Below are 13,357 nucleotides of genomic sequence, written 5' to 3' on the forward strand. Positions count from 1 at the left end.
AATGAATTTTCGTATTCGTGCCTCACATGTTCAGTCGTGTTCAAGGAACTCGTTTAGCGTCAAAAAGTTCGTAGCAATACAGTGTAATATTTGCACCGAAAAGTTCAGGACGCAAGTCGTGAACCAGACAACTTGCCCGTAACATCTGAAACCTTAGTTGCTTTGTCCGTGTGTGGTATTAAAGTTACGATCGATTTTCAAGTTTTGCCTAACTACGTTAAGACCGCTGGCCAAAATCTCATACATTTTATAGTATGTCGATAATTGATCTTGTCATACATTATCCTATCCGACATCGGACTATGGCAAATTAATATGAAAAAAATGAATTGGTTGCTTCTCTAGGGACGTATACGCCTGGTAAGATGACTACTCATCCAGCAGGCGTATGTACACCGGGCTACCCCACATTAAACTTCATCCAAGCCTAAGGCTACGACCAAACACGAAATATTTAACAGTAGCAATCCCTTAATTCCTCAGCTTTGTTCTATCGGTACGATAGGACAAGAGTAATTTAATCTGCAGCGTCCATCCTGAACAGGCCAGCGAAAAACATTTTAGACGTTATGATGCAGAGATTAGAAGACCGTTCTTTTCGGACCGTTATGCAGATACTGCAGTAGCTCTGCGGGAACATTGAAGGCTGATATTAATGGAATTTATTTTGTTTTTCCGAGCAAAGCAAGAAATGGTTTAAGAGACTGACACCGAGTTATCGACATGCCAAATCTGTTTCGATCACGTTTATTTTACAAATACGTATCCAGATGCTAATAGTTACTCTAGAACAAAAGAGAAATAATAATAATAATAATTAAGAAGAATCTTCACGGAACGGTAATTAAGATCGCATTGGCCATTTTAAATTTAAGGCACATTTTCGAGGCAAATATTTCTAGATTATTTTGTTGTCATTTTTATATTGAAACAAACATTACCATTTCACTATATATGTATATAACAAAAATCGTGACTGAACCGCAAGCTACCGGGTCAAATTTAGCTTCTCGAATGTCCTACAAATCCTAATATATGATTAAATTGGATAGTTTTATAGTGTTTTAAAGACAAGACGCTACCAAACGTAGAGCTAAAAATTGCCAACCCCTTGTCTTCGTCGTTGCCGCTTACGCGATCTCGCATACAATTGCGTCGATGCGGGATATTCACCAATAGAAACAATTGATTGATACAATCTTTTTAAATCAATGACAAATGTATTCGTATGTAGCTTTTCTTTGCACATCTGTCAAACATTCGATGCAATAGTTGGTGTACCTGTCAAAGAAGAGTCCTAGTTAAACAGCGGTTGAGGTGTACCTAAGAATAAAAGAATATGGTGGCCTATACATACTTGGTGCTTCCGTACAATCGCTCCTAAAATTCACCTACCTGCTATAATTATATCACTTTCATTTACTAAAGTGTATCAACAGGACAACCTTGCAATACTCTGACTAATTTCAACAACCTCGTTACCAAATCGATAAAAGAGATGAAGACTAACTTTATATGATTGTGCATATAATCATAAAACTATGCACATATAAACAATTTATGTAATATTTGTAAAATTTAAATACGTAACAAATACCAAATGTTTAACGTTTAGCACTGCTTCTACCTTCTCATTTTATGACGCAAATACATTTCATGCTATATAACAGAAATGTTTTGATTAGGACTAACTTCGCATAAGTTTAATGGTTCGTTCTGTTGATATCTATTGATAGTTTAATTTCAATAAATTTTTTCAAGAGAGAAGTTGAAAGTTTAAAACATGTTACATATTTACAGCATCATCATGCAAACGCATCATAATTACCTATCATGGTATTCATTCCATTTGATTTTTGTCTTTGATGTCTGTGGAACTTCCTCCTTTTCGCTGCCATTGTCTAAACGTCAACGGCTGAAAGTTCTACGTGTAGCCTTTTTCGGTCATCTGTCGTTGTTTGCAACTTCATTACATTCTAGAGACTTGCAGCACGATCTTCACACTCTGCAGGCCGCTTCTGAGTTTAGATTGCCCCTAAACTCTGTAATCGTATTATGAGCGAGTCGCAGAAAATATTGCCAACATACACTTATGAGTGATGCGTCCTTACGGCAGCCGACCTTGCCAGCAATCGACATATTGCCCGAACTATAGTAGGAACTACTTCAATGCAGAGCCATGCCATAGAGACACTTTTACACCGGTAGAATCATTTAGTTACGAAGACACATGTATATGTACATATACATAGAGATGTTTATTTATTAGTTGCCTACTTATTAATGTTAACTTGTAATGGGTATTAATGTTATGATTATAGGTAAGTGCATTTTCTTAGCGTCTTGTTCGTTTTCGCCGTTCACTTGGGATTAGGCCAACAACTTATGCTAGACTTTTTCTTTGCTTTTGCTAATTCTCATTAAGTGATTACCTAATCAATCCATGAACATATATATATATATATATATATACTGCAAAGTACTTTAAAATACCTACTAAATAACGCTGGGATAATAATGGGAACTAATAAAATAGTATACACTTATTATTACAAGTATAGTCTAACATATGTTGATGATGAAATACGTGTACCTTGCGTTGTGTGATAAGTTGGCTCGGCTTATATCCATACGCAAGCAAATCCAAACGGCAATCTAAATCGCCTATGATACTCACCGTATATGTTTCAAATGCGACGGCTGCCCTACCGTTTCTCCTTTGATTATCGATTTGCATCTCGTACAGCTATAAACGATTGCTGCCAAGCCATACCGTCATGCCGCGTCCCAGACACGAAATTCGTCTGCCTTCGGTATCCACCGTCAAGTCACGTTCACAGCAACAAAATCAACAATGGCGTGTTTTACGAGGCAACAATGAGATGTGCCCCAGTCATTGAGGCATTGAGGTAAGCTAGAGGCCGTGTAAATCCGTAGAGGTCTGCAAAACGTTAGCGTAAAGAACGGTTCCCGACTGCGGCGAAATAATTGAAAAGAGGGACGTTACTCAAAAACAAACTTCTCACGATAAGTTTGTCAGATTATGACCGGGACTGCTCTTGCGCTTCACTTTTTCCAGTTTCGTTACTTGCTTTAGAGAACGTGCACGTTGGTCGTTTGAACAAAAACTCGTGTTTCTAGCAGTCATAAAGATATGCAAAAATCCTTGACCTTTCGGATAAACACGAGCTCATTTTCCCACTCGAATTGGCAGATGCTTGAGCTAAGGATAACTAGAGTGGCTATGTCAGAGAAGCCATTAAAAAGAGCCCTTGCCATTATGACCGAGGTATCGTCCGAACCTGGCACTTCACATAGTTTGATACATTCTTCTGCCTTCAATACCTTTTTCCCTCGTAATAAGTGGGATCTTTTTCTCGGAACACAAACCTATAAATTTAGCTCGATCAAAAGAGTGATGAGACGAAAACTCGGATCTTCGTGTACTCTTCACTTCCCTTTTTCCGGCAGTGTATGTTTTTCGACTAGCCGTTCAAAGGGCGTTCTCCCTTTTACGGATCCACGAAGCTGACCCGGAAAGTTTTCCTGTGTTTCTCCAGCAGTTTTTCTTTTGCCCATTCTGATTTCTATCTTACGTACAACTTTGAGTTGCCTAAAATCTTCAATAACCTTTCAGAGCGCGTCTAGGCCGTCGTCGACTCTGATTTGTTGAAATCTTCTGTTAGCTCGGTTACGTGTTGCTGGACTTTGAGCACCCTCTTCAGCCTACCAGTTGCTGAATTTCCATTTTAGATACATGTTACGCTACCTAATTCCACAAACTTCTATTAGGAATCGCTGTAGGTCCTCCTCATATTCCTGCACGCAGCACGTCATGGCTTTCGCTGTCCCTTCTTTTCTCAGATACGTCAGCAAGGTTCTGGTACAGATACCTCAGCTTGTTCATCTGGGACGTATAGGGTACTCTTAGTGTGCTTAGTACTTCCTTCTCCTCAAACACCCTCCAAGCGTTTTTAGCATTGCCAAGTATTACTATTCTATCCGTTTTAGCAGTTGTCGACATATTTTATCTGTCTAACTAATAATCACTAACGCATCTCCTATCTTATGAACTCCACTATGCCGTCTAGAATTCTGTTTAAGCCTTATATAGTCCTCTGAGGACACTGAGTAGCAAATGTAGATGCAAGCTAGCCATCCGATCTATACCCACAAACCTCTTTTTCCAGCTTGCTACTCGTTGCAATCTCTTTTTTGCTTTTTTGCACGCTGTGCCATCGACGCTCATTGTCTTTTGCCGATTATTCTGTAGGCCAGTGTTAGACTTGCTAATAATCTGCAGGTCAGCCCGCTTTTTCCTAGAGAGCCTTCGAGCGCATCGAAGGGTTGTTAGTCTGTTACAGCTTAGCTGAAAGTCTTTCATCACTGCTCGCTAAATCCAGCACCTTTCTCCCTATTGTCTTCATTGGGGAAGAGACCGTCTTGTATCGTTTCCGCTGTCCCTTTTGTCTTTTGCGTTCGAAGTTACCGCCATCAGCATCCTGCCTGAAAGAAATAGACACTACAGCCAATTTTCTGCAGCCAATACCAAAGCCATATTAGCAAGTAATCTGACCACACCAATAACCTGCATTCGCTTGCAAGCCTTCTCTCTAGTTTGGGCAATTTGTGGAATTCACAGGATGGCTGCCACGCCACAGTTGTAGCGAGACAGTCCTTCTTTGCAGTCCTTCAGAACACGTCGTAATAATCCACACCGGTGGTATCCTTTCGTCTTGATACCCTAGTCGCAGCATTCAGAGGCTTTCTGCCCCATCAACGCCCCTGTAACCCATTTGGTTACCTGGTTAGCGATCCGTGTCATGCGCAATTTTTTGTGCTAGGATTCTGCTAGCCGCTTCAGGATTTGTCAACCGGACCATAGACTACCAACGATCTGTAGTACTTTTCATTGGTTTATTGACAACGAAACAAGCATTTTTTTATCTCAGTACCTTTGATTGCCTTAGTCTCGTGGCCTTCTATTCAAGGTTTTTAATTAGTAGGCACTTGTCGGAGGTAACGTCGACTGATGTCGATATATTTCTCTAATAACCTTTACAAAAGCTTGGGATGCCTTCGGTTTTTTTACATTGACTCTGATTTTACTTTTCCATAGAATCTTAGTTTCTGTAAATTTAAAATTGAAGGGGATTTACATCCCGCTGAAGCTTTTTCAAGACATCTACAAAAGAGGTGTTTTCGTCTGTATTCTTTAGTATTATATAACTCAAGGCAATGTCAGATGTCCCTTTAATATTACTGTTTGCAATCGCTAGCTGGAGATGCATCTCACAGGCGGCAACTTCAAGAGAAGCTCGTGGCTTTCCGCATTCGAATTTATTAAACATAGTAGCGAGCTTTCAGGTATACATCCGGGCAGGCGGTCTACGAAGGTCTAGGAATGTTTCGTTAAGAGGCTTGCAAACTCGTTTAGTAAAGTATTTTATACTAGGCGGACCGCAGCTATTGTTTTCCTGAAAGACTATAGTCCTGCCTTCATCCGCTTTCTGTGTGGTACGTACTATAGGTCTTTTTATGAGTCCCGTCAAATTTCTGTGCAGCCCACCGAACTGGATAGCCATGTCCGTCCAGACCAGGTTGTCTCTTTGACCTCCTTCTCTGACGATCAACAACCACCGCAAGGGTTATCAGTGCATATATCGCTCGGTAGGTTCTCTTATATCGCTTTCAAGGTAACAAACACTTTAGTTTCTCGCCCAAGTTGCGCTCACTCATTTCAACCTAAGTCTGCTCCGTGTTCATGAGGCCCTTAATGGCATGAGACGAAGCTTAAATACTCAGTCCTGCTTCTTCACTCGAACGTATACATTGCTTTGTCAAGTTTTCCAACGTTACTTTGGTAGTTAGTCTGCAGTCGCTGCTCACTTCTCTGATTTCAGGCGCGATTTTCTTCATCTCGGTATGTAGGTTCTTGTATGGGTAGGAACAGTCTTTGTCTTAACCGTTTAAACAGACATCGAGTTTCACAGTTACTTTGACCAATTCTGTAATTGACTTCAGAGGTATGAGGGATAGCCCCTTTCTTCCAATCCACAGAATTTGTACATCATTTTACACATTTTGAGGGTCAAACGTTCTACATGACGCTCCCTTTTTCTTTATATTCTCCTCCACAGAGACCTTCATACTCATCGTGAGGCAGGACTTGTGCTACACGGCTGTACCCCTCCTAGAGGTTCCAAGACTCAGGCAAACACGCCTTCCACGCGTTAATCTGTCCAACAGTACCCGAGTAGCACTATAGGTAATAGGATCGTTTGAACTGCAACGTTTTTCTCAAAATTTCGAACGTTCATAGTCTTCGAAATTGTTCCCCGAGATCCAGCTCGTTACGTGCCTGGTTTGGCAGAACGCGTTTGATACATGCGCCATCTGCTAAAAGGTTTTTGGCCGCGTCACTATAAAAGAAAAGGCCACCGAGAGAGCTGTCTGGGAGCAATATTTTTAATTGCCCACTCTTGCTACACCGGTGGAGATGGGGTAACAATCAGAAGATTTCAACCCACCGTACCGTGCGTTGGGGTCAGTACCTGGCTACGACTGACGGAAAAATGCCGGAAAAGCACGAGCGTTTGCACCTTGTATCTCGATTGGATCATTAAGTCTCTATTTTCTTTGTAATATATTAAGGTATTTAGGCTAAAAGGCACTAACAGTTCAAGTTCTACTTATTTTCGAAAGTTTAAGTCAGCTACGACTGCTTTCCGCAAAGCTGAAAACCGGATCTGAGAAATTAGAGCTCAAGATCAGATAAGACTTTTGGCGTTGATTGCGCCTTGCTGATCTTGAAGTGCAGCTGCGTTGTTCAGCAAACGAACGAAACGACGTTGGGGAGCCGATTAGTCAGCGATAATGAATTAGTTTTTTCATCGTAACTCCTATTTAAAGCAATCAATTTTGATAAACATTTTTGCTGATAGTTGGCTAGTTTTAGTTCTGTATCAGCTTTCAAATCTTGCCTAGCTTAGACGATCATTTTGAATTGAGGTCATAATTTTATACTAATATCAGGAGTAAAGCGTGCCAACATCAACATACACTCATTAGATTTAACCTCTGATAATTATTGAAATAAAATTCCAATTTCTAGTTGATGTACATATCGAACAACTCTTCAATCGGCACTAGGTGTACGATTGCGTACTCCTTTGGGACACGGATCAGTCGATGCAAGTACAAGCGGTTTCAACTGACCATTACCGGTCCGCAACTGTGAGGGTCGAATCTAAAATTCTACTGTTGTTAGAGCCGCAGAACCTCTTGCGATTCGCGACCTCGAATGCACCAGATTCAAACGTTGCCCACCATTTACTTTGCTAAGAACCGAGCAGCTATAGAATATTGCAGAAAGGAAGTGTAAATGGGGCGGTCCAAAAACAAAATGCCCAATTGCCATTTCTATTATAGAACTTAATGGTTTAAAAAGCTGTATTGCATCGCCAACGTATTGTACCGGAAGGCTATTTGATCGATGAACCAGCGACTGAAAAATGTAGAAATCACGTTTCATGCCAAGCTAAATTTCCTTTATTCGATAAAGGCATGTACTTATTTCGTAATTTAAAAAAATTTAATTGCAAGGAATCAATGAAAAAGCCATATGGGTATTCATTCCTAAGATCCTGCTACGTACGCGTGCAAAGCTGTCCCTTGGAATGGCCGCCGCGGTTTCAAACAACGTCCTCGCACTCTTAGAAACAGACGTACAGGTGAAAAAGATCACGTGCCTCGGAAAAAATAATCGTATACCATTCTCCGACCCTCATCCTTTTCGCTACGTTCCTCTTTATAGTAAACCCAACCGCTTTATGACAGTGCTTTTCAATGATTAGCCTTTTTTTAAAGAGTTTACTGCAGGAAAAAATACTCGGATCGATGCCGCTGGAATTGTGGACGAGACAGCCCATCTCATACTACAGAGTACTCGAGAGGATTTGTTCTAATAACAGTAACACGAAAAGGTTAAGAAATCCAAATAACAAAAGAAGAACATGTCCTTAATATAATTTGAAAATTGTAACCGTATCTATTTGGCATTATGTTACAGTTAGCTTTAAAATGTTATACAACAGCATATCTGTATTTGGAAAATGAGTTTACATAGCACCGGCATTCCCTAGCAGATTTTTCGGATCGCCCTAAGCTTGGACAAAAGGTGGGCTTTTTTTTTTGTGTTTTTATGACATAATTCCTTGAGCCTTTACCTTTTAGGCCAGCATAGCGCCGGAGCAATGCTCGCGTCCGAAGTAGCCACCTTTATGATGACACAGGTTTTTTCCAGCAATTAACAATATTCTCCATATTTATACTTATCATCTATTCGTTGTGTTATTCCTGACGAATGACGCTGATATTATACCACTACACTTCGTATTTTGTGCGTGCTCACACGCTTATTGCAATTTCTTATGTTTGCCTTGTAGAATAACGAGAAGGCGGGAAGCTGCAAAAATATCCCGCGGCGTATAAAGTGCTAAGAGTCAGAAGGAAATGAAACATTTTGCCAACTCCTACCGCGCATCCGCTTCCTTCTTTTTTTGCGAACGAACGAACGAACGAAGAGAGATCGTTCCTGGCTTGATTTTTCCCTACCTCTTTTTTTGCTATGTCCTGCAGTATCAAGTGGTCTATCCGCCACGACCGTTGCACAGTGTCAAATTCGCCATGTCTCGTCTATTGCAATTGTCATTTCAGTTAGTCTATGTTGATGTCGATCTGCCACCTGCATTGCTTCAGCATTGCCTAACGGAACCCGTAGGGACTAGGGACGCGTCACTATGGGAATCAATGGCGGACCAAGCATGTCTCATCTGAGAACAGAGACACATCTGGCGGCCTGGGAGACATTATGCCACTTTGGCCTAGTTTCTTTCATTGAGTTTACTCGTCTCGGGCCATCCCGCTCGCTTAGTAGCCTGTCTGCGTGGCCCCGTTCCTATCGCGAACGTTTTGCCTTAAGTTTAAATAGGCGAGATCACCGTCGCCTAATGGTGCTGACTTTACTTGGGCTTCATAGTGACATTGGTTAGCATCGTATTTAGGCGAACAATTGTGTCGTTCACAGTCACAATGAAAGCGCGCAAGCGAATCTTTCCTCCAAACTCGAACGAGTAAGCGGGATTGGGTGAGAATCAACGTTGTCCTTGGACCCCTTTCCGGCCTTTCAGCAGAAGTTCAATCGAGTGCATTGTAAGTACCAATGAAGTTTGTAGCTGCGTGCGCCTGTAGGGGTAGCCTGTCAATATGAGGACGAGGCGAGATACACTTGAACGGCAACTCAAAATAAGTGAGAAAGGTCCCTGATTGACGCCTTAACCTCGTGCCGCGGCAAACCCATAAGGCCAGAATTTTTGTGTTTGTACAGTATTTTACACGAACAAGATACTGACCATACTATATTCAATCGAGACTAAGCCCACATCGGCTACATTTACCACCGAATATCTGTAAATATTGTAAATAGGTCTCTTGTGATGTGGACCGCTTCTCGCTTCCAAGCGAACAATCCTTTATTACGCTTACATATACTTGGTGGGATAAAAGGTTCCTGCGAACTTTTAAAAAGCTATTCTCCGGGAATTCGAGTGCTAATACGCATACAATATGGTCATGTAAGTGATGCACGCACCTGCACAATTTACCCTTATGCGCGTATATTTTCTAAAATTAATGCATCAGGTCCTGGGGTTCAAAATAAAATTTGATTGACGTCAATAGGCCTCTTGGGGAAAAATGTGCTACGGTCTTTCTGCATTTGGGGTCTTTCTTCTCTGGGCATGTCGAATATCAGTCATTTACATTTGACTTCTCAAGTAGAGCTATTTTAGAGATAAGCCCTATTTCAATGTTGAATCAGAATGTTTGCCTTTATCGTGCAAGACCTTTTAAGGCGCAAGCTTTTAGGTAGGGTCGGGGCGGAAAAGCAACGTAAAAAGTTAAGTATATGGTATTACACTATTTCTAGCGAGATTGGTTATCGGTTATAATCTATGTGTCCGGAAGAAGGCCTCTGAAAAATAGTTAGCTGGAAGCAAACAGTATCCAAAAAAAACAGCAAATGCGGCGCGGTCAGTAATCGGCAGCACCGCTGTCTCCGTGATAACTTAATGGGTAAAGTATTTGTCTCCTAACATTAGAGACACGTGGTGATCTAAATTCGAATTCGAGCATAGCGATACTTCCTTTTGTGAATGGAGCCAGCCCTCTGATTTAATTGTGCGTAACGACGGTACCGAGTTTACAAGTCGGAACATTTAGTACTTTGCCGCTATAAGCATTTGTTCTTAGATTTTATTCTATCGTTTTTTCAGGTTAGGGATAGTGAAGTCAGTTTACATGGCCTATCGCTAAACCACGGAAGAACAGTCTGTCTTGCGTTCTTTTCATAGACTCAAATTTCGACCTGAAGTTACGACTATAGTTATTGGCTCAGCCCTTGTAGATAGATTCCGTGCTCACTCTGATGTTAAACTTTTTGCGTACGAAAGGGCTTACGGAGTCCTAATTCTACGAGGTCGCTGATCATTGTCAGGACATTAACTATTTTGCTGGCTTTTGCCTGCCCGTTGAACAAGACAATTTTAATCATCTTTGGCACGTTTTCCGCAGTCGTTTCGGCCGTCAATGACGTCCCTTCATCATCGGTACCGGTACAAGCTCTTACGAATTCCTTACTTTGATTGTACGTAAAGCCGAAAAGCCCTCGTATAAGACTTAGGGCCTTTGCTTCAAAATAAATGAGGTGTTTGTTTTCGATTTAAGTGGGAACACTATATTGTAAGAAAAACTGCATAGCTTACCTTTTAAACGCATGGATAGACACGCTTAAATAGGTACGCTTCGTAGTAGTAGATCTGTTTATTTGAATTTGTTGGTTTTTGCTAGTTGTTATTTCGTCACAGGCGATCGGCATGTCTAACGAATGTCCACACTATATTGCCCTCGTATTGCATTAGGTGCAATAGGTTTTACATCAAGAATTCTTATTCTTACAGTAGACAGTAGCGTTTTAATATTTTCAAATGTTGCTTCACTTTCTAGCACTTTTCTAATATAAATAGATAGAATGTACAAATACTATCTTAGATATACGAGACAAACCCAAATATAATGTGACCACATCGGTTTGCCTACGAATTCAACCTTAATACGAGCTCATTCAATTTGAAAAAGTCTCTGCGGGAACAAACAAAGCAAACGAATCCGTTGATAACTTAATCGCGAAAACCCATTCAATGATCACAGGGATATGATTTTAAAACTCGGTACATACGCAAGCTTTGATAAAGGAAATAACTGGCGGAACGGTATTTAAAAAAAAAAAACGAAAAAGAAAACAAAGCACGTTTTAAACGTAAGTTAGGATATTTTGCGCAGTAACGATCAAGTGTGATATTACAACAAACTTGTCAACCAGTCATTCCTGCCACATTAGGGAACAGTGCGATATAAAAAGACCTATGTTTTTCTATTGAATGCAGTGTGCATGTGAGAAATAATAGGTACGAACTGATGAAATCGTTGACGAACTGGGTGAAAACAACCATATCCGATAGACCGTACGAGTGGTCGTAGTAATTAGACGCAGTCTCTAGCATGTCGCGAGCACGAAGCCTCAGATGGAGCTGTAACCCGTTCGGGGTATAATGGCTTTAGCAAATACTCAACTGGACGCTTTTAGCACTAAAGGATTTTATGGGAACAGGGATTAGTCGTGGGTCTAATTATCAGTTCTAAACGTATAATGAAATATGTCCTGAATGTGAAAAGATAAAAAAAAATGTAATGCACACCTATGCATCAGTAAATACGCTGGACGGGAAGTATCTAAGTGGCTCACTCATTTTAGAGCAGGGTCCTTCTGCAATAAAGTATGCCTTAACTGAGCTAGTAAAACACGACACTGTAACCAATTTACGATAGGTTCTGCGGAACCGACGATCTCGCGATATAATAGGCTCGTGCGTGTCTATAAGCTAGGAATGCTTTATTGACTCTTCTGGCTCTGGAGTAATTCTAGCCGTTACTCCCTTCTCTGTGTATAATAACTCATACTTACATATTAAATGGTAGACAAAAACGGCAGGCAAGCCCCAAATTAAGTACTATCATCTGACTCAAAGATAAATACTGCAAAACACTTGGTCTCTTTCTTCCGTCAATAACGAAAGCCCATAGGTTTTTTTCGCGTTTCTGCCAGCTGTGTAAGCGGTTAGTGTGTATTTTTGATGGCCAGGAGGCGTAGTAGACAGTCACTTACTGATATCGTGATATACGTGCGGGTTTTACGAGAGTCGTGATCTCGAAACGCCGATTCGTCGGCATCTTTATCCGCCCATGTAGCGACTTCGAGACTATGTATAATTCAAATATTACGACGAAACCTCAACTATCCCATATAGAAGTACAAGCTGGACGTGACAATTGCTATTTACGCTAATCTGACTCCTCACGCAAGCGATGGTAAAATCCGCGTATAGCGTCACAGAACAATACCATAACTCGACCCGATAACTTCTGTCCCCGGCATATACTAAGCATATAGCAGTCTCCCTACTCCAACCTTACTTCGAGTTAGATTTTTTTACTACGTTTCATATCATATATGTCTAGCTATATTTAGCTGGTGAAACAGAGCTCATCAGTAACCTATCTTAAAGATAGACTGTGCACTCTATCACAAAAAAAAACATTTCTTATATTCTATTGGACTGTATTTTGACAAAGTAAAACAGAAGATTAATTAGACTCTTCCGAATATATCGGCTCAACTACTATTGACATTTCCAAGGTTACGATCGTATCATCATTGAAATCACTATTCCGTGTACTACCAGCCCACTTCGATGCCCCTTTAGAAATGCCTTATTTTCTTTTGAATTAGCGAAAAGCGGGAAAAACTGGCAAAGAGATTCTACCATTATAGAAGTCGAACTGTAAACTGATCCTACCATATCAGGGTATCGTTGGACCGCTGTATATTGCACACCTTAATATGACAATCTGATGCTTGCTCTGCTCACCGATAACCTTGAACCTGGGCCCGGCCAACGATCAGAAGCCTCGCCCTGCGACAGCGAATCTTCGATTAAACGCTCCCTTTTTATAGATCGAACGTGATCTTCTTTTGAAGCTGTTAACAAGCCAACAGCGTGATACAATAGCGTGTCTTTGTCTATTTATATTATGATTGATTTACATCGTACTGGACGTGTAATAACCCCTATGTCATTGTATGATAGATATATATATATATATATATATATATATATATATATATATATATATATATAAAATATATCTTTTTTAGAAAGATATATATATATATATTTTT

The sequence above is a fragment of the Varroa destructor genome, unplaced genomic scaffold (assembly GCF_002443255.2).
Source record: "Varroa destructor unplaced genomic scaffold, Vdes_3.0 BEIS01000007.1, whole genome shotgun sequence".
In the NCBI taxonomy this organism is placed as follows: domain Eukaryota; kingdom Metazoa; phylum Arthropoda; class Arachnida; order Mesostigmata; family Varroidae; genus Varroa; species Varroa destructor.